At 42.6% G+C, this 23,340-nt stretch overlaps 1 long non-coding RNA gene across 1 annotated transcript in view; it reads right to left on the bottom strand.

Annotated features, from left to right (window-relative positions):
* Positions 1–928: 928 nt before the first annotated feature.
* Positions 929–23,340, bottom strand: part of LOC146350621 (uncharacterized) — a 34,389-nt gene continuing 11,977 nt past the window's right edge. Inside the window, exons 2-3 of the long non-coding RNA XR_014789331.1 lie at positions 7,986–8,046; positions 929–1,771 (exon numbers count right to left, since the gene is read on the bottom strand). This is a non-coding gene — a long non-coding RNA (uncharacterized LOC146350621). The remainder of the gene's footprint in view (positions 1,772–7,985; positions 8,047–23,340) is intronic.

Raw genomic sequence — 23,340 nt, 5'->3', positions numbered from 1 at the left:
TCACCCTAGATACATCCAGCAGCACTCTCCTGTGGCTTTAAGTTGTAGAGGAAGATCAACAGTAGTGGGCAATCTGACTGTCAGGGAAGCTTGTCCAGTACTTCCGCTCACTGAGGAATTCCCTGGTAAATTCCAAGAAACCTTATGGTGCTCTAGGGTGTGCTAGGGAAACCTCAGAGTGTGCTGGGGAAACAGTGTAAAAACCTCTGTACCAGCTGAAATAGAACTTATCTCTACTTTTGTTGGATCTCCAGAGCTTAAAGAAGTAATCTGTTCACTAATATAGCTGCTAGAACTTTAAAAGCAAGCAAGGAAGCTACAGTTCAAATGAGTGAAACTGCAGTGCAAGCAAAATGTTCCACATTTAAATTGAATCATGTTAATTAAACCTACAGAAGAGCAGCTTGGTGGGCAAGAAACAATGAAAAATTTCCATGGAATTTCAAGTTTGACCAATAGCAATAATTCTTTACATTTCTAACCCTGCAAATACCTCTTTGCTACGGAGCATCAATTTACAAAATTAAATGCTAAGAAAGCCATTTGGAACAACTGTATTCTTCTGTTAAATGACACCATTTTTCCTTGTTCTACCACCAATTGATTGGATTTAAAACAAAATGTCACAAAAATAAATTGGAGTAATTGCATAAATTCCTTCTCTCTCTTCCACCCCCATCAAAGGACCCAACAAATACTATTATTAAATCTTGTGCTAACTCCATCTTCAGAATGTTCACACTGTAAGGTAATTACAGTGCTGGAATTTAAAGTCATTATTTCTGCTGTTGCCTGAGGAATTTTCAGAAGAAATAATATTCATAAAATGCCAGAAGTAGGGATTTCTTAACTTCATCTTTGTCTGAAAGCAGAATTCGTATAAACAAAATGACATTTTCATTCATAATTACTTGACCCTCTGCAAATTCAGGTTATGAAGGAGTGCTTTACTTTTATAGTCCATGGAAAATTGAGAAGTGAACTGGAGAGGCTATAAGCAGGATATTATTACGTATATTTAGGTTCAACCTTTCAACACCTTTTATATGGGAAAAAGTACAAATTTGTTGTCTCTCATATAGGAGGAGACAACATGGAGGTACCCATGGATCTTTGACAATTACACTCTAAAGTAGTAACATTCATAGAAAATATAGGGCTCAAGTCTGAACTTCCAGTACTAAACTGGAAGTGGCTATTGGCCATGACTTTTCATGGACATGTAGCTCTATGCCTGAATCGCTGTGGTGAAGGCCCAGTAGATATGACACTGGTGAAGAGCAGCAATTGTTTCAGTTTCGATACCAAAAGAGTAAATAACAATGGCATTGGGACTAAGACACATTGCTCATATGGAAATTATTTATGATTCAAAACATTTCTACCCTGCCTTTCAGCAATTCAGTCTTCATGATAGCCAACATCAGATTTCAAAAAATACAATATTGTACAACCTGGGTGCCATTACAGAATAGGATCTGTGTCCAGCGGCCAGCTGTCTAATCTCTGAAGGCAGGGGCACCTGGCGCAAGGTCTCTACGAGAACCTCAGCAAATGGGCAGGTCTGTACAGAAAGCAGCGCTTCATATACCTTGATCCCAGGTATTAGGTCCTGTTTTGGGGATCCAGGGGCATTGGAGACATGGCCTACACAGCTATGGCATGGAATGGAAGACATCTTTGGTACAGAACTGTGGCTCATAAACCACCTCATTTCTGTTTCCTGTTGGAAGGGAGGGCACAGATGTCTGTTGGTCTGGACCTCTGGATTCTGAAATGAGGGAAAAGACAGATAAATGGTTGCTGTGGTAAGTAGGCCTTAGCCAAGCCATGGAACAATAGACCAGGGAGTGCTTCCAGATGAAGCTTTGATGGCACCATCGTCCTGCCTTATTGATGGAATTTTATGGGGCATCAGACAACATCGTCTTCCACCTGTAACCCCCCCCCCCAAGTTTCCCCACCACTGCTTCTGGCATTTCTCTTACTGGAAAATCTGCTACAGGAAAAAGGTGGAATAACTGCACCATACCTTCTAATTAGCACTAGGAGTCCTCCATCTGGGCTCCCAATATACCAGGTTTGATGCTTCTTAGACTCTGGACTCAGATTGTACCCTGACAAAATTTATTAATTTAATTAATTTCATTTCTATACTGTCCAGTAGCTAAAGCTCTCTGGGAGATTCACAAAAATTACAGTAACAAAATCCTAAGATTATATCAGTTGCTCTATGACAAAGATAAAAACATAACAAGAGCCATGCTGGATCAGGCCAAGGGTCCATCTAGCCCAGAATTTTGTTCACACAGTGACCAACTAGTTGCCCATGGGAAACTCACAAGCAGGACATGAGTCCAACAGCACCCTCCCGCACATGTTCCCCAGCAACTGGAAGCTGTTTCTGGGTAGTAATGAAAAATGGTGTGATATCCTCCCTGCCCTGACATCTAACGGTACAGAACTGAATTTTAGTTATGAAAGAAGGGGAGAAAGAGAACGAACCAGCCAGAAAGCAGAAAGAAGTGTTGGGGGAATAGAGAGAAGCTTCAGTTCTTCACTATACTCCATCTTAGTTTCAGCTCTAGGGTGGCCAAAAAAAGCAGACAAAAGAGGACACTTGTTTGCATAAAATGTGTATATGCTAATTTATATGTATAGATGTAAATTTAGAAATAATTATTATAATGTAAATAGAAATACAGTACATCTCACTGTAATGCAGAAGACTATGACCAGGTGACCTGTGTCCCTTCCTGGTCAGGTGCACGGTGTTGATGGGCAACAATTCTTATAGCTCGTCATCTTTAAACTGGAATTGAACAGGGCAGCCTTTCAAACAGAGGGCACTTCAAATAGAAGACTGTCCTCTGTAAAAGAGATCACATGGCCACCCTATAAGCTCTCTTTTTCACATACATGTGGTGGGGGTGAGTTGTGCCTCATGCCTTTTTGTGCTGCAATTTATCTCTTCTCTGGAACACAGAGGAAAAAAGGAACTCTGGTATTAGATTTCATTCTTTTTGTTTGCAATAATTTTACGACGGCTTAAGTTTTCTGTGCTGTTTTCCATATTCTCTTTGCACAGCTATGATTAATCTTAGTTACTTTTGGGGGGAGATTTTGCTTCTCCCTTATCAGAACTGTTCCTTGTGATTTTTACAGATAACTTTTTTTCTGTGCTGGATTTTAACAGGTCTGATTAATTGGTACACAGAGCTATTTTTTCCTGGGCTGCATTTTAGGCTTCTAGATAATTTTGAATAGACATAATTTTCATAGGTTTTCCTTCTTTTCTCCTTTTAGTTTATTTATTCCCTTGGGAAGCTCAGATTTCACTATTCTTATTTTTAAAACATTTTTCTCAGTTTCCACATGGATTAATTTTTTTCCTGGATCTTCCGCCCTGGACATCAGAATGATTTCTACTAACTTTCATCTCTGAGCCCACATGGGTCTCTCTCCTCTGCTTGGAATAGGTAGCTGCCTTTCTTCCTTAACCTCTAGGCCGAATTGCTATACAGCTGGAAACATAATAAGCTTTAAGTAGGGGGCTGGTGGAAGATTACGGATAAATGTAGGATCCTATAAAGATCTAATTGCAGCTAGTTTTGCATATTGTACACAAGAGCCACTTCATCATATAGTTTAATCCAAGTTGTTCCACATTTTACCTTTTCATGTAATCATTGCACATATTTCCCATGCACATAATGTTCCTTATATTTTCCCTAAAATTAATTTTTTCTATAGTGTGCTTTCCCCTTCATGGATCACTGCCCTGTTGTGGCGAAGGGGCTTGCATAACTCAGTAAAGCCATAAGCTATGCTGTGCAGGGCCACCCAAGATGGACAGGTCATGGTGGAGAGTTCTGACAAAATGTGGTCCACTGGAGAAGGAAATGGCAACTCACTCCAGTATTCTTGCCAAGAAAACCCCATGGAATGTATGACAAGGCTAAAAGAGATGACGCCGGAAGATGAGCCCCTCAGGTCGGAAGGTGTCCAATATACTACTGGGGAAGAGCAGAGGGTATTTCCAAGTAGCGCCAGAAAGAGTGAAGCGGCTGGGCCAAAGCCAAAAGGACACTCAGCTGTGGATGTGTCTGGTGGTGAAAAGGAAGTCTGATGCTGTAAAGAACAATATTGTTTAGGAACCTGGAATCTAAGATCAATGAATCAAGGTAAGCTGGAGGTGGTCAAACATGAGATGGCAAGATTGAACATCGACATCTTGGGAATCAGCGAACTCAAATGGACAGGCATGGGCGCATTTAATTCAGGTGACCATTATATCTACTACTGTGGGCAAGAATCCCTTAGAAGAAATGGAGTAGCACTCATAGTCAACAAAAGGGTGGGAAAAGCAGTACTGGGGTACAATCTCAAAAACAATAGAATGATCTCAGTACGAATCCAAGGCAAACCATTCAGCATCACAGTAATTCAAGTCTATGCCCCAACCACTGAGGCCGAAGAAGCTGAGGTTGATCGGTTCTATGAAGACCTACAACACCTTCTAGAACTAACACAAAAAAAGATGTCCTCTTCATCATAGGGGATTGGAATGCTAAAGCAGGAAGTCAAGAAATCACCGGGATAACAGGCAAGCATGGCCTTGGTGTACAAAATGAAGCAGGACAAAGGCTAAGAGAGTTTTGCCAAGAGAACACACTGATCATAGCAAACACTCTTTTCCAACAGCACAAAAGGCGACTCTACACATGGACGTCACCAGATGGTCAATATCGAAATCAGATTGATTATGTCCTTTGCAGCCAAAGATGGAGAAGCTCTATACAGTCAGTAAAAACAAGACCTGGAGCTGACTGTGGCTCAGATCATGAGGTGCTTATCACAAAATTTTGGCTTAAATTGAAGAACACAGGGAAAACCACTAAACCATTCAGGTATGACCTAAATCATATCCCTTATGCATATACAGTGGAGGTGAGGAATAGATTTAAGGGATTAGACCTGATAGACAGAGTGCCTGAGGAACTATGGATGCAGGTCTGTAACTTTGTTCAGGAGGCAGCAACAAAATCCATCCCAAAGAAAAAGAAATGCAAGAAAGCAAAGTGGCTGTCTGATGAGGCTTTACAAGTAGCTGAGGAAAGAAGGGAAGCGAAAAGCAAGGGAGAAAGGGGAAGATATATCCAACTGAATGCAGATTTCCAGAGAATAGCAAGGAGAGACAAGAAGGCCTTCTTAAATGAACAATGCAAAGAAATCAAGGAAAACAATAGAATGGGAAAGACTCTTCAAGAAAATTGTAGATATCAAGGGAACATTTTGTGCAAAGATGGGCATGATAAAGGACAAAGAAGGCAGGGACCTAACAGAAGCAGATGAGATTAAGAAGAGGTGGAAAGAATACACAGAAGAACTATACAGGAAAGATCTGAATGTCCCTGATAGCCATGATAGTACGGTCACTGAACTTGAGCCGGACATCCTCGAGAGTGAAGTCAAGTGGGCCTTAGGAAGCATTACTAACAACAAAGCTAGCGGAGATGACAGTATTCCAGCTGAGCTATTTAAGATCCTAAAAGATGATGCTGTTAAAGTGCTGCACTCAATATGCCAACAAATTTGGAACACTCAACAGCGGCCACAAGACTGGAGAAGATCAGTTTACATTCCAATTCCAAAGAAGGGCAATGCCAAAGAGTGTTCAAACTACCGTACAATTGTGCTCATTTCACATGCCAGCAAGGTGATGCTCAAAATCCTACAAGCTAGGCTTCAGCAGTATGTGAACCGACAACTACCGGAAGTACAAGCTGGGTTTCGAAGAGGCAGAGGAACTAGAAATCAAATCGCCAACATTCGCTGCATCATGGAGAAAGCAAGAGAATTCCAGAAAAACATCTATTTCTGCTTCATTGACTATGCTAAAGCCTTTGATTGTGTGGGTCACAACAAACTGGCAAATTCTTAAAGAGATGGGAGTACCAGACCACCTTACCTGTCTCCTGAGAAACCTGTACGAGGGTCAAAAAGCAACAGTAATAACCGGACATGGAACAACCGATTGGTTCAAAATTGGGAAAGGAGTACGACAAGGCTGTATATTGTTGCCCTCCTTATTTAACTTATATGCAGAGTACATCATGAGAAATGCCGGGTTGGATGAATCACAGGTCAGAATTAAGATTGCCGGGAGAATTATGAACAACCTCAGATATGCAGACGATACCACCCTAATGGCAGAAAGCAAAGAGGATCTAAAGAGCCTCTTGTTGAAGGTGAAAGTGGAGAGTGCAAAAGCTGGTTTGAAACTCAACATTAAGAAAACTAAGATCATGGCATCTGGCCCCATCACTTCCTGGCATATGGAAGGGGAAGAAATGGAAGCAGTGACAGATTTTATTTTCTTGGGCTCCAAGATCACCGCAGACGGTGACTGTAGCCATGAAAGTAAAGGACGCTTGCTGCTTGGGAGGAAAGCTATGGCAAACCTAGACAGCATAGTAAAAAGCAGAGACATCACCTTGCTGACAAAGGTCCGTATAATCAAAGCTATGGTTTTCCCAGTAGCAACGTATGGCTGTGACAGCTGGACTATAAGGAAGGCTGAGCGCCGAAGAATCGAAGCTTTTGAACTGTGGTGCTGGAGAAGACTCTTACGAGTCCCCTGGGCTGCAAGGAGGTCAAATCAGTCAATCCTAAAGGAAATCAACCCTGAGTGCTCATTGGAAGGACAGATACTGAAGCTGAAGCTCAAATATTTTGGCCACCTAATGCGAAGAGAAAACTCCCTGGAAAAGACCCTGATGCTTGGAAAGATTGGAGGCAAAAGGAGAAGGGGACAGCAGAGGATGAGATGGCTAGATAGCACCACCAATGCAATGAATATGGACTTGAGCACATTCCAGGAGAGAGCGGAGGACAGGAAGGCCTGGCGCGCTATGGTCCATGGGGTCACGAAGAGTCGGACACGACTGAACGACTGAACAACAACAACAAATAGTGTGCTTTTATTTTCATCTGATTTCTTTCATCTGCCTTCATTTGGTAAACCCGATCCACTCTTTATCTGCTGTGATTGAAATAAATCTTCCAAATTTATTGCTCCTATAAATGGCCTCTGGTCATCTCTGCTTATACCCTCTCACCCACTGGGGCTGTATAGGTCAACACCAGTACTTTACCAGCACTTCAATAACAATCTAATCCATAAGAACAGAACATTTCATGAGGCTGTGACAATGCAGTTTATCGGGATTAACAATGTGAGCTTTCAAGCAACGCAAAACTCTTCCTTAACCTGGATACTCAATTATTTTAAAAAACCCACACATTTAACTATATGACTTTAATTTTAACATTGATCTTAGTAGCGTAATTTAATTAATGCTATCAAAATGTTTATTAATAGCCAAATGTTTTACTCAACTCAGTTTTCTTGGTGTTTAACAAGGTTTTTCAGTTTTAATCACTAGGCATGTCCTTTTAAAAAGAGTATTACTATTGACCCACAAATAAGAATTTGTAGTATATGTTTTTGAAGAAAGGTACGCAAGGAAGTCTCAAAACTGCTGATTCAAGCAATCTGCTCTGACATTTTCTTTGTAACATGAGACCTGCAAAGCAAATGTAGTGTGGAAAAGAGTGCTGGAAATCTAGCCATTTCACTATTTGTTTGAGCAGCACCCTGCTATGATTTTGAAAATAACTATTTTGTTCTGAAGGCATCTATCAGGATTTGTGATATGTGTTTTTTCCAGTGACACTGCAGACATGGCTTGCTGCTTGGAACCAACATCCTATATGTAGTTCCTATATGTAGCAGACTGTTTTTCAATATGATAAATTTGTGAATATCAAATATATATCTTCTCTGTTTTTCATGCCCCAGTGGAAACAACAACTAATGTGTTGACGGTTCATGTCACACAGTGGGTGGTAAAGAATTCCAGAGTAAGTTTTGTGCTAACACCAAAGAGGAAAATGTATTGAAATACAGAAGACAATCTCACCTACAACTTCTCCATTTACGTTTGCTTTTCTTCAAAGACTTTGCCTTGAATGTTTTCTTTCCTGGGATAGAAAATGGCATCACTGTTCATGTGGCAGCAGGAGAATAAGAAAGCTTTGTAATTCTCTTAACAAAAGATGTGACTGAAAGGGCTTGGCCACTGACCATTAAGAAACATTAACCAGACATTCTGGTCCATAGAATCATAGAATAGCAGGGTTGGAAGGGGCCTATAACACCATCGAGCCAACCCCCTGTTCAATGCAGGAATCCAAGGCAAAGCATCCCTGACAGATGGTTGTCCAGCTTCATCTTGAATGCCTCCAGTGTGGGAGAGCCCACCACCTCCCTGGGTAATTAGTTCCATTGTCCTATTGCTCTAACAGTCAGGAAGTTTTTCCTGATGTTCAGCCGGAATCTGGCTTCCTGTAACTTGAACCCATTATTCCGTGTCCTGCACTCTGGGATGATCGAGAAGAGATCCTGGCCTTCCTCTGTGACAACCTTTCAAGTACTTGAAGAGCGCTATCATATCTCCCCTCAGTCTTCTCTTCTCAAGGCTAAAGTTGTCCTGTTCTTTCAGTCTCTCCCATTGGGCTTTGTTTCCAGTCCCCTGATCATCTTTGTTGCCCTCCTCTGAACCCTCTCCAGTTTGTCTGCATCCTTCTTAAAGTGTGGTGCCCAGAACTGGACCCAGTACTCCAGATGAGACCTTACCAGTGCTAAGTAAAGAGGAACTAGTACTTACTTTCTGCTCTTTATACTTATAATACTCTTTTGTCCAAAACCTAGACTGATCCATAGTGATCAGATACTGAACTATAAATGTAAGATAGTACTTACAACAAGTGGGACCGGCAACAAAATATTGCATTGTGGAGTCCTCATGTTTTAGCCAGCCATGCTTTGTACCAGGGTATTTCATTCCCAGCCCAACCCCCAGTTTTCCATTTTTGCCCCCGATCCACCCCCTGCAACAGACACTCAGTGTCCTGTAGTCAGTGAGCATGCTCAGTCCACACTGGACTGTTTTTGGTTATTTCCCTCCCCCTTAGAGTTTTTTCTTAAGGTATTTTGTCAAGAATAAATCCTGCCAGATGAATGTCTCATTTTTTGATCAGGTAACCTCCCTGGTGGACTGTGGGAATGCTGTGGACATAATATGCCTCGACTTCAGCAAAGCTTTTGACAAAGTGCCCCATGATATCCTGATGAGCAAACTAGCTCAAAGTGGGCTAGATGAAATAACGATCCAGTGGATCCACAGTTGGCCACAAAATCGGACTCAAAGAGTGCTTATCAATGGGACCTTCTCCAACTGGGGAGAGGTAATGAGTGGGGTACCACAGGGCTCAGTCCTGGGCCCAGTGCTCTTCAACATTTGTATTAATGACTTGGAGGAGGAGGTGCAGGGAATGCTGATCAAATTTGCAGATGACACAAAATTGGGTGGGATAGCTAATACTTTGGAAGACAGAAACAAAATTCAAAGTGATCTTGATAGACTGGAGTGCTGGGCAGAAAACAACAGAATGACATTTAATAGGGATAATTGCCAAGTTCTGCACCTACGAAAAAGAAACCAAATGCACAGTTACAAGATGGGAGATACGTGGCTCAACAACACTACAAGCGAGAAGGATCTTGGAATTGTTGTCGATCACAAGCTGAATATGAGCCAACAATGTGATGTGGCTGCAAAAAAGGCCAATGCTCTTTTGGGCTGCATTAATAGAAGCATCGCTTCCAAATCCCAGGAAGTACTAGTTCCCTTCTACTCAGCTCTGGTTAGGCCTCATCTGGAGTACTGTGTCCAGTTCTGGGCACTACATTTTAAGAAGGATGCAGACAAACTGGAGAGCGTTCAGAGGAGGGCAACAAAGATGATCTGAGGACTGGAAACAAAGCCCTATGAAGAGAGACTGAAAGAACTGGGCATGTTTAACCTTGAGAAGAGAAGGCTGAGGGGAGATATGATAGCGTTCTTCAAGTACTTGAAAGGTTGTCACAGAGAGGAAGGCCAGCATCTCTTCTCGATCATCTCAGAGTGCAGGACACGGAATAATGGGCTCAAGTTACAGGAAGCCAGATTCCGGCTGAACATCAGGGAAAGCTTCCTGACTGTTAGAGCAATATGACAATGGAATCAATTACCTAGGGAGGTGGTGGGCTCTCCCACACTGGAGGCATTCAAAATGAGGCTGGACAGCCATCTGTAAGGGATGCTCTGCCTTGGATTCCTGCATTGAGCAGGGGGTTGGACTCGATGGCCTTGTAGGCCCCTTCCAACCCTACTATTCTATGATTCTATGATTCTGCAAGCCTTGGGATTTTCCCAAATCTGCTGATACTTCCTTCTTTTATGTGGATGGTGTTGTTTCAGCGACATAAAGATTGGCATGCATGAGTCTGCTACTAGTATATAAGAGTGACATTTTTAAAAGCTCATGTTAGAATAGTGTCCAGTAGAGGGCAATGGCACAATACAAATTATTAGTGCTGTCAGTAGGGATGTACGAAAGTCACTTACCTTTGCGGAGCTTGGATTCGCGGTGGGGGGGAGGCGCTCCGTCCCTCCCCCTGGAATCCTCCCTGTGCCGGCTCCGCTCCGTGGTGGCTCTGCGGAGCCACCGGCCAGGGCAGCCCGCAGCCGGAGTTCCGGCCATGGACGGGCTGCTGCAGACGCAAATGGAGGCTGCCATAGTGGCCGCCATTTGCGTCCTGCAAAGCTGCCGTGATAGGCTACGTAAGTATTTACATAGCCTATCACGGCAAGCCCAAAAAACCCCAAAACAGCATATGCAAATGGCGGCGGCTATGGCGGCCGCCATTTGCGTTCCCTATTTTTAGCCGTTTTAGCCTACGTAAATATTTACGTAGGCTATTACGGCGAAAAAAACGGAACGCAAATAGTGCCCACTATGCTATTTGCGTTCCCCTTGTTTTCGCTGTAATAGCCTACGTAAATATTTATGTAAGCTAAAACGGCTAAAAATAGGGAACGCAAATGGCGGCCGCCATAGCCGCTGCCATTTGCGTATGCTGGTGTGTTTTTTTGGCTTGCCGTGATAGGCTACGTAAATACTTTCGTAGTCTATCACGGCGTCCACAGGGACGCAAAAGGTGTCCCTCGGTTAGCCTCGGTTAAATACTCGGTTAGTATTTACGTAGCCTATCACGGCTATGATGAAGAAGCGAATGGTGGCCGCCATTCACAAGTCAGCGTGGACGGCAGCAGGTAAGTGCTCCGTTTCGCGCACTTTCTGTGGTTTGGGGGGCGGGGGCTTTGTTCTGCCACGGATTTCGGGGGGCCAAATGCACTGGCATTCGGCCTCACTGAGATCCGTTGTGGAATTCTCTGACATCCCTAGCTGTCAGCTAGGGATGTACGAAAGTCACTTACCTTTTCGAAGGGTGACATTCGCGTTGGAGGGGAGGCGCTCTGTCCCTCCCCCCGAAATTCTCTCCGGTCAGCTCCACTCTGCGGCGATTCCGCAGAGCTGCCGGCCGGGGCTGCCTTCAGCCGGACATCCGGCCGCTGGGCAGCCTGGACAGGGACGAAAATGGCGGCTGCCGTAGCTGCTGCCATTTGTGTTTCTGTATTTTGCCGTGATAGGCTACGTAAATATTTACATAGCCTATCACAGCAAAAAACAAACAAGCAGCGAACGCAAATGGCAGCGGCTACGGCGGCCGCCATTTGCGTTCCCTTTTTTTCTTTGGCCGTGATAGGCTACGTAAATATTTACGTAGCCTATTATGGCAAAAGAGATGGGCGCAAATGGTGGCCACTACGCCATTTGCGCCCCTCTCTTTTGCCGTAATAGGCTACGTAAATATTTACGTAGGCTATCATGGCCCCCCAAAAAAGGGAACGCAAATGGCAGCCGCCATAGCTGCCGCCATTTGTGTTCCCTTTTTTTGCCATGATAGGCTACGTAAATACTTACGCAGCCTATCATGGCTTCCGCAGGGACGCAAATGGCTATCGTAAGTATTTACGTAGCCTATCATGGCTATAATGAAGAAGCGAATGGAGGCTGTGGCTGCGGCCACCATTCGCAAAGCAGCACGAAGGGCAGCAGGTAGATGTCCCATTTTGCACGCCTTTCACGGGGTGGGGGGGTGGGGGGCTTCATTCCACCACGGATTTCGGGGGGCTGAATGCACCGGCATTCGGCCTCACCAAGATCTGTGGCAGAATTCTCTGACATCCCTACTGTCAGTTCTTTATTCTGAGTAGGTATCACTATATTCATTCCCCCTTAAGCCAACCCAGCTCTGTACCCACTTTCTCAACAGCCTGAGTGCTGATTTGATGTTTCTGTTTCCTTTAAACAGGAATTCACATAGTTGTTCCCACAATCCTTGGTAAAGCTGGGGTTTTACACACTCCTACTACTAGCTTCAGACCTTTAAGCAATAGGCAACTAAAATGGGGCAGAATCCAATGGGATGCTTATTCCCCTGCTGATTCTTTCATGCCCCACAGATTCTGTTGCACAAATGGTGGGTCCTGGTGATTCCATTGCACAAGTGGGACCCACTACTTGTGCAACTGAGATTTAACACTTCCCAGAGGAAGCCCTGAACTGAGTAGAAACACTTATATGAGCTCTGCTGACCTGCCCTGTTCCAGAAAAAAGCATTTTTGCCCAGTTTTTGTTGTCCCTGGAAGCACTAAATCTCCTTTCCACAAGCAGAGGGTGCCGCTTGCGGACAGGAATTGGTGGGGCGCAAGAGAATCAGCAGGGGCATAAATACTCCACTAGATTCTGCCCATGGTCTCCATTCTACTCTAGCAAAAACCGTTGACAAGTCAATATGAAATGGAACTAATGAGTCACTTATAGTAATCAATGCTCATATATCAATACAACTGATATTCTGGTGCTCACCACTTATTTCTTTATTTGCTGATGTTTATGAATTGCTTACATTTAAATAAATTTACAAGCAATATACAACAATACAGTATAAAACCATAATAAAATATTGTATAAAACCTAGATGAGACAATAGCATGATAGCACGGAAAATGATGAGATTACCATTCTGGGAAAAGTTGCTGGAAAGTAAGTTATCAGTAGGTTCAGCAAACCCAGAAGGGTCAGTGCCTGTCTAATTGTACTAGTAGAGAGTTCCAGAGAATGGGTGCTCTGATGCTAAAAGCCCTATTCTGAGCCATCATGGACTGAATCTCCAGTATCTTAGGTACAACCAGGAGGGTATCTCCTGATGAGCACAGCAGCCAGACAGGTAGGTCAGGAGATCTCTTAAGTAACCTGGTGCTGAGATGTTTAGGACTTTGTAAACAAATACCAACACCTTAACCATGGCCTGGTAGAACATAGGCAGCCACTGCTGTTCCTTCAGCATAAGTGCAATGTGCTTCTGCGCACATTACCAACCGGGCTGCAGCATCCCTCACCAACTGCAGCTTCTGGACTAACTTTAATGGTAGCCCCACATAAATTGCATTGCAGTAATCCAGTTTTGAGGTTGCCAGTGCATGGATCACAGAGGTCAAGCTATCCCTGTTTGGGAATGGCCTTTGCTGTCTTACCAGCCAAAGCTGGTAAAAGGTGCTCCTAACCGTCGAAGACACCTGTGCTTCCAGTGACAGTGCTGGATCAAGGAGCAACTGTAGACTGCACACCTGCTCCTTCAGGGGGAGTGCAACCCCATCCAGAACAGGCAAATAACCCACTTTTCAGACATGGGAACTACTCACCCACAGAGCCCTGTCTTGCCAGGATTCAGACAGTTTATTGGACTTCATCCAGTCCACCACTGCATCCAGATACTGGTCCAAGGTTTGCACTGCCACCCCTGATTCAGATGTTACAGAGAACTAAGAGCTGGGTGTCATTAGCATACTGATGGCAACTTGCTCCAAATCCCCTAATGACTGCTCCCAATGGCTTCATATAGATGTTAAGTTACACAGAGGACAAAATAATGCCCCATGGCACCCTACAGCCTGAAGGCCAGAAGGTCAATCAGAAACTACTTTCTGAAAATGATGCTAGAAATAGGACCAGAAACACTGAAGGATGGTGCCTGATACCCATCCCGCAAAGTTGGTCCAGGAGGATACCATGGTATTAAAAGCCACTAAAAGATCCAGTAAATGGAACAGCAGGATAGCCCCCCCCCCCCAGTATTACTTCTCAGCACATTAACAACAGAGGTGATTTTAAGGCAAAAGAGACACTCCTCTTTTTCCTTAAAAGACACTCCTAAGAGATTAAGCTGTATTTATTCCGGAATTAGTGATGTCTGGTGGAGATGCGGGTCTACAGGAGCAGACATTATTCATATTTGGGGGGAATATCCTAAAATTAAAGAATATTGGGAGATGATTTTGGAGACTATAAAAGTCATGACTGGCTATACCTTGCCTTTTGATCTGGTAGCAATATTGTTCTGCTTAAAATATAGACTCTATCATGTTACAAGAAGAAATGATAATTCAAATGCTGTCTACAACTAGGATGTTAACGATCGAGGCATGGGCAGGTATGATGAGCAGGAATATTTGCTGCAGTGTTGTTCAGTGGTTCATTGTAATAAAACACAACAGGACTGGTTTTGGAGAATGTGGGACCAATGGTGGAAGTGGAGTTTTTCCCTAGATTTTTGAGCCTTGGAATATGGCTGTGGGGAGACCATCACCTATGACTGAGAGCAACAAGATAAACAATGGAATGGATGACAGGAATATGGGATTTGATCTGCATGATTAAATTGGCAAATATTTTAAGGTTTAGAGAAGGAAGATGAGGTGATAACAGCTTTTTGAAAATGGTCCTTATCTGTAATGTTTTGGAATAGTAAGGGAGCAATCCTACTGGGACAGGTGGCTGCCTCTGAAGTCAGAGGTGACCGCCTATCCAATGCAGGGCAGGAGAAGCACAGAGGGGATCATCCCCTCCATGCTTCAACTACTCTGCATTTGCAGCTAGACAGCTGATTTCGGCTGTCTAGCTGTGGGAAGGGGGAGCGGTGGAAGAAGCTGCCAGACGACACATTGGGTGCATCATACCGGCATTTCTGTCATACCAGCTTTTCCACCTTCCCTGCCCTGGAACACACCCAGGAATGCCCTGTTTTTGCTGCTCCATGCTCCTCTTCCAAGCACGGAGCGTGGGGTCGTTCTGCGTTGCCTACGAAGCAGAGCAGGAGGGGGGAAAGGTCGGTTCTCAGAGAACTGCTCTGAGGTCACTTCCTGGAAACCAGCATATCTTATGACTGTCTAACCACTGACTAGTGGCCATAGGTTTGCTCCCTAAGTTACAAGATAAGATACAGCCATATGATGTATCGGGAAGCCTTTAAAGACAAAATACCTAACTATAATATAGTGGATTGTCTAGACTATAATGATGATGTTTGTCATTTATTGATGACCTTAATTTTGTATAGTTAAGTTTTAATTACTGAGATTTTGGGGTGAAGATTTATCTATTGGGGGGGTCAGGGTAATCTTCTAATCTGTATAAATCTGTATAAATCTGTATGTAATTATAACATAAATTTTAAAATAGCTAAAATAATATTGTATGGTTTTCTACTTATAATTATTTTCAGTCTAGTCTACTAGGGATCTTTACAACTATCCGAGAAGTAGAACTATCTATCATATACAGAAGAGTCCAGTCCTGTGCATGTTTATTCTGAAGGTAGTCCACAGAGTTCAATGGGGTTTACTCCTACATGTGTGCATAAGATTGTAGTCTTAATCTTGGTCTTTCTTTTGGTAAGTTTTCCTTTAGTGAGGCTAAAGTAGGCTTCCTTCCCCTGTCCTTCATCTTCCCTCAAGTGTTCACATGTTCAAATTATTGACACTTACTTCAGCCACTGTCATGATATAGTGGCATTGGTGAGGATTGTGTGTTCCTATGACCCAACAAAGAACCGGTTTTAAGGAAAGCTAACCAAATTGGTGTCCTATGCTAGACTGGGTCAATGGGCTTAGGAGCCAGACTAAGCCTGAACTCTTATGCAAACCTATTGAACTCAATGGGACTTACTTCAAAGTCAACATGCATAAGACTCGCCCTCCATAATTATTGGCAGCTAAACACAAAGGTAAAAAATCTACCTCATCAAAACAGAGGCATTATAGCAAATAAGTGTACAAAACCTATTAGTGCAACTTTAGACTTTTTATTTCTATCCTACCTGCCTTTGCATACCTATGTTAGTAATTTGTGACATAGTGACTGGGTTCACATGATCACTGCAGCCTACCATGGTTTATTTACCATGACTTATTTGTTTAAGCCATGGTGGGTTGTGATGGGTGCCGGTGCATGCCAGGTGACTTCCGAATATTCAAGCTGCAACTGTGGCTTGTCATGTCATCCGAACCTGACAAGGGTGGACTGTTGCCATGGTTAACAAACCACCCATAAGCCTAAAACAGCCCATGTGTTCTGAGTGGTTTGTTAACCACGCCAACAACTCACCCTTGCCGAGTTTGGATAACAAGACAAGCCACGGTCTCATTCAAAATGGCTGGCCAGCTGCACCACAGTCCAACGTGACTCAACAAGCCACCATGGTTTCTTTAATACTTGGCACATGTTGGTGCATCAGGGAACAATTTCCATAATCACCCACCTGGGTGCGGCTTGCTGTGTTGGTCAAACCCTGGTGGCATGGCTTGTTGGAGGGAAAACAACCCTCAAATAACCCAAGGCCTGTTGTTGGGTTATTTGAGGGTTGTTTTCCCTCCAATAAGCCATGCTGCCTGGGTTCAGACGGCACAATAAGCTGTACCTGGGTGGGTAATTAGGGAAATGATGCTCAACACACACTGAGGATTAGAAATGGTGGCTTGTTTAACCCACAGTGATCATGTGAACCAGATCAGTGGGCCAGCTTGCACAATCAAGCAGCTCACGGGGGGCCGCGGGGGGCGCCTGTTTAACCCTCGGTATTTGTCCAAACCAGCTGATTGACAGCTTCCAGGATCAAAACAGAGCCAATTCTTTACTAATTTACTAATGTTTCCCTGCTTGTTCACCTGAAGTTGATTCTCACATGCCTCAGGCTACCAGGGGAGATGCTGCATGTATTTTTAAAAGTTTCTAAAAATTGGAAGACCATTATGGATATGAAAAAATAAAGGCAAAAAAGAACATATGGATTGGAATATGGACAAACAGGGGCAGCTCATGTCTTGATGGACAATTTAAAATAAAATTTTATTTTAAAAAAGTGAATGGAAAACTTACAAATCAAACCTCAATAAGAGCAGCGGACTTAACACTGTATGAGTTCAGCCATTTTTTTCCTCCAGCATATTCGCAAACTCCCTTCTGTCTCCTGATGTAATGCCCACGCCACCACGCTGGCGATTCAGCTCCTGTCTAGTCAGTGATCTCAACTCTGTCTTGAAAGATTCATCCTGTCTGGAGGGAGAGTCATAATTCAGACTCCCTATTAGCTTAGATGTAAGCCAGAAAGCAATGGATGACAGACTGTGCCAGTTATGCTTGGTGGCTTTATGATATTGAATGAACTGTCAGCTTCAAACATTTCACTGTAGGGCAGGGGGTGGCTGTGAGCCACAGTCCCAACACTGAGAGTTAAATCTTTTCTGCTGTGAGCCAGGGCTCTTTTTACTGCAGCATGTAGTGCAGTAAGGAGAGTGGAGGTAACTCCAGGCCCTTACCAGACACCATTTAGAATTGAAAGTATAAAAAATGGATAGTGCTGTTTATTTAACATTTCCACAAGTCTCATCCTATATTCCCAGAACAAGGTCCGCCAATTCTGTTTGCTAGCATTTCCATAAGCTGCAGTGCAGCCTTAAATCTGTTGTTTGTTTTCTCTCTTGCCTGTACATGTCTCTTCAATTATTACAAAATGAAGGTAGTCATGTTTGTCAAAAGAAAAATTCAAAAATCCACATCACCATAATACCTTCATTAGACCAACTCAAAGGTCACAAAATACTGTGCAAGCTTTCGAGTTCTCCAGAATCCTTCATCAGGCAAGATGGTAAATGAAGCAAACCAGGGTGGGGAGGGAAAAAGTGACTGATGTTCAAGCCATGGAGTATGCGTTTTGTTAAGGTGGAAAGTGAAATGAGGCTGCAGACATTTAAACTAGGCTCTAGAGATGGTTTCAGGTTGCACCTGGGATCCTCCCAAGGGTTGCTGGGAAGAAGAAACAAATAAACAATTATTGATTTTTGAAAATATAAAATACAGTCATCACTTAAAAAAAAAAATCTCTGTCCTTTGGCAAAGCACACAGGTTTCTTGGTAGGTAGAAAACAGAAGTCGAAAAGCGAAGGTTGGCTGAAAGAAAAATTGCAAAAGTCCCATTGTCACGAAATGTTTATTTGTTTTCTGTTTGCACCATATTTTGTGAAGTCTGATATGGATTTTGGAGATATTCTTTTGGATGTTTTCCAATTAATGCGACCCTTATTATTTGCATAGGCCAGGCGAGGATAATATTAAGGGCACATTCTACTGGATTCAGTTTCAGGAAGCAGTGTGGGCTGCTTCATACTGTACCATCCCAATGCAGTCTGCTGAGCTCCCTGGGACAATCACAGGACAAATCAGAGTGTGACGACCTCATGACTCACTTTCCATCAGGAACAACGTGGAATCCCAGGAAAATGTGATTTGTAAGAATTAGGTCATGTTGAAGTATGGATTCCTCCAGCTAGCCAACCATGCCACCCTCTTCCAGGATACTCCATTCCATCCCACACACAACCGCTATTTTCCACTCCCCTACAACAGCCAGGTAGCATTCTGTGCCCACTGAGCACACTTAGTCTTCATTGGGCTGTTTTGATTGTTTTCCATCTCAGGTTTTTTTCCTCTAATTTTTTTGTACTTCTGCAAACCCAAGGGTTCTCCTAAGAATGCAGATACCTCCCTCTTGTTCGTGGGTGGTGACATTTTGGCTACAAAAGGACCAGCACTCAGATAATTGAAATATTAGTATATACAATGGTACTGTAACATACCAGAATGAAGAATACCCTCAAAAAGTAAATAAATGTGCTTGTTTCTCAGTCTCACCAATTAATCAAATAAGATAGCAATCCCAGGGACATAGAATTTTTCAGATTCCACTTGCCAAAGTGAAGTTTTCAGATTCCACACCCTTATGACTTTGGAAGAGGGCTTTGAGAGCTGATCCCCCCTCCCCTTGCAGCCACCATGGAAAGAACTGCAAAAGTGACTTCAGATGATCTTGCAGAGGTCAAAAAGTAGACGTTCCAGGGGATGGGGAGGGGAGGAGAGAGGCCAGGATCTGCTGTATCTTGTAGCCTACCCAGCCCTGCCCCCACTAATGTGACTCCTCTAGATGGGTTCAGAGGCTCTTCCAGAGGCGAAAACCATCTCTCTGCTCCTGCCCTCCCAGCAGTATCCCAGCACAGCACAAGATACTCAGAAGCCTCTGGGATTGGAGGCTTCCATCTAGTGTGCAGTAACTCCAGAAGGCTGTGCCTTAAACTTTGCACTTCTCCTTCTCCTTCATCTTCATACTTCCTATTAATTTTCCATTTCCTTTACAACATTGCTACAAACAAAATAGAACAACAAAGTGAGAGGGAAAAGAAACAAACGGATGGCAAGGGGGGAATGAGCAGAGTTACTTATGAAGATGGCAATTCATTCATCAATGGGTTAATAAAAGCTTTAGGGTGCATGGCTGTGCATGGATGGGGAGGGAATGCTGGAAGTTGTAGGGCTTTTTTTCTGTCTAAACATGCATAGGATCGCACCCTTAGTTGATTTAGGTTGCAATCCCATACACATTTACTTACCTGGGAATACATCCCATTCACTCAATGGGGCTTACTTCTGAGAAGATAGATATGGGATTGCACTGTAAATTACCAATTAAACTAATTAAAGGTTACAGCCTGATTTTTTTGTACCAAAGATGGGGCATCTTGTAGAAGTATATAGCAATCAAAACCAGAGGGAAAGAGCCATCTTCATTGCGTAGAAAAACTGTATGCCTATGCCATCAAACATAGCATGGCAAAAGCAAGACTTTTAAATGGTCACCATCAAGAAAATAAGGAGTGGGTGATACTTAGTGTGTTACTATAATGACCCCCTACCATCCAACCACTCTGTCTTTTTAATGGATTCAATATCTAAGCTGAGAGTTGTCTGAAGACCTTGAATGCTTTACATTAACAACGAAGGGTGATGTGGGAAGAAGGTGTTAAAAAGAAATTACAAGTCTTCTACCCATAGAACAGGTTTGGAAAATGGCTTCAAAGCATTCCATTAAAAATAGATATGGCACAAAGAACAAAAGTAAACAGAAGAAGCTGTTTAGTTCTTGCAGAATAGCCCAGTGGGGGCATTACCTCTGAAGAGAACTTTAGCTTTGAGGCACAACATGGTGTTGATTAGTGCAAATAAACCTCTAAGTGAGGCACCTTTTCAGCAATTGCAATCAGACACTGCCACTGGGACTTCAAAAGCTTCATTAGCCAAAGGGGGAGAAAAAAATCTCCCAAAGTGAGCTACACTTTTAAAATACCAAAGGACTTGAGCTGATGGAGAACTCTCTTTCTTGCTAAAGTACTTGATTGTTCATATTTGGTTGTTTTGTTGAAATGGAAAAGGCCTGGAAAGATAATTATGCACATTAAAAAAAATCAGGACAGCACCTCCCAAAATTTTGGAGGAAATACGTCAAAGACCGTGGAATAAAAACAGAAATCTTTTTAAAAGGAGAGTGTGCTGCATGGATCTTTAATCATACAGAAGAAGAAAAGCTTGTTGAATATTCTTCAAAGGAATATTAGAAAAGAACAGAACATGAGTTATTTCTCTCCCACACCTCCACACCTTGTGCACGTGTTGAAAATTAGGATCTTTTGACTAGAACACAATATTGACTCTAAATTCGTATTAATCGCAACACAGCAATCTCAACTGTAAATTTTTTCATGACTATCTTATGCACTGATCCTGCATATTTTAATATGTATTCCATTTTCATTTATTTCATTTCTATACCACTTACTAGCCAAAGCTCTCTAGGGAGTTCACAAAAATTACAGAACAAAAATATATTATGTATGCATGCTAGTTTCTTTTCTAATTACTCAGGAGCAAATAATGTATGATTTCCCCTGCACCAAAGGGTTCAAATAATTTATTAATCCTAATGAGCTTTAATGAACTGGTCACCTTAATTCTGAATGAAGGAAATGGGGTAATACATCAAACAAGTGGTGTTCCCTGCCCTCTGACAGAAGTACCCATATGTGCTGATAAATAGGCAGAGGGAGGGGAGCAGGAGACAGCTGGTAATGGTTGATGGCATCACCTGTGACATTTCCACTGTGGGATTGCTAGTGGTTGTACAGCCCAAAAAGGATGCACTCCTCCCTCTGATTGACCAGCTCAGTGTTGGCTGACCAGGGGTGGGGGGAATGTTCATGGCAGACCTGAATGGACGTTATTCCACTAATTTATTTTCTCAAAGCCCAGAGGACAGAATATTTAAGAAAACCTTTTTAACATATCCTTAGCTCACAAGGGATAGCTTAACATTTAGGCAGACTAGCACATGGGGTAGATTTTAGTGAGAAATTTCATAGAAATACCCTTTTTAAACAATGAAACCAACATACATATATATGTATATAGGAGCTTTTCACACAGTGGAAAAAATGAAGGCAAAAAATCTCACACAGGCTATCCTCACTCTGACATAGGTATATTTCTCCTGCTTAAGTGGAGGTTTTAGAACATGTGCAAAGTTCCTTGCAGAAAAGATGGGCTGGGAGCAAGTTAGTCTTTTTCAGAGTGTCTTTGATCACTTGATTTGCATGGTTCCAAAAGGAGACAAGGGACTGGGGTAATACCCCACATATGTATGAGAATCTGAGATCAGTTGAAGCCATCTAGCCTCCTCCTTGAGATGGAATGTACTTTGGACCAAAGGCAAAATTAGTTCCATCTCTGATGTAAATGGTCAAGGTACCAAATCAGAAACTTACTTAGGAGATGGTTCCACCTTCCATGACAAAAAAGTGAGCCAGTTCAGTCCCATTGGCTATTGTAAAAGAGAGATTTAACTGAGAAAATAGACTGTATCTAAAATCAAGATATTGGTCTATGCAGGGGGTTCTCAGCAGTTATCCAGAGTCCCTAGCCTTCTAAATGGTGCTGTTGTTTGTACTGGAATGTATAGGATTTTGTCACACCCAGCAAGTGGTATTCAGAGGCATACTTACTGCCTCTGAACCTGGAAATAGAAGCAGTATGAGTGGTTCATGCTAACTGCCACCCTAGGCTACTGTTCTTCCCCAGATTGCCCAGCAGGTGGGCTGGAATAGTACCCCACTGCCAGCAGTCAGGCAGTTAACACCAAATGGTCTGTCTACTTTACACCAAATTTCATGGAAGCTGTAAGCAAAAAAAGAAAAAAAAAAGAGAAAAAAGCTACCAATCTGTATGTGTCTTTCATCCATTCACTCCCTTTGGCTTCCTACTGTGGACACAAAATCAAAGTTAACAATCTTCACTGACCATTGTGTTGTTAAGCAGTACATGCCGGTATGTGGGGTCTTAATTCACATGTTCATCATTACATCTTTTTAGTCCTGATTCTGATTAAATTAAGAATAACTTACACTTCTTGTTTTTGTACTTACAATTCCTGCTTCAATTTAGACTCCCACTGCACCCATAAGCATGCATCAAAAGAGAAAGAAAAACCCAGTTTTACCATCCTGATTATTAATGTAAAAGGGATATTAAAATATGGTGAAGAGATGATCAACACATGTTAAGTGATCTTGAATATGCATGCTTAGGCTGTAATTCAGAGATACACTTTTTATTATTATTATTTATTACATTTATATCCCACCTTTTTTTCCTCTTACAAGGAAACGACAGGCACTCCCGACAGCTTATGTATGTCCAGTTGTTAATACACATCCTCTCCAGATACATGTTCACACTTGAACACTGTCTGAGATAAATATGTAAGATGATCTTTTAATACTGGCAGTAGCATCAGATCCTAGAAGATTTATTCTAGTGATACACACACACAGAGGTTTTATTCCAAAGGGTTTATTCGTCACAGAAGCATAAAAATGTACACTGTGATCATGTTGGGAAATAGCTTGTTGGTAACGGGCACGATATGTACTTCAATAGGGGATTAATTAGTTCATATATGGCTAACAATCCTACATACACATTATGTTGTATTAAACATGTGAGATAGAAGACAAATAGCAAACACACAACTCCATTCCCAGGATTCAAAGGTAGGGAAAGTTATCTTAAAGAGTGCTTGGTGTCCAAATCACGGACTGCTGCTCTTAG

This window comes from Heloderma suspectum, chromosome 3 (assembly GCF_057233095.1).
Source record: "Heloderma suspectum isolate Gila_16-S chromosome 3, 16-S_ref, whole genome shotgun sequence".
NCBI lineage: Eukaryota > Metazoa > Chordata > Lepidosauria > Squamata > Helodermatidae > Heloderma > Heloderma suspectum.
This window is presented reverse-complemented; position numbering and strand designations above follow the sequence as displayed.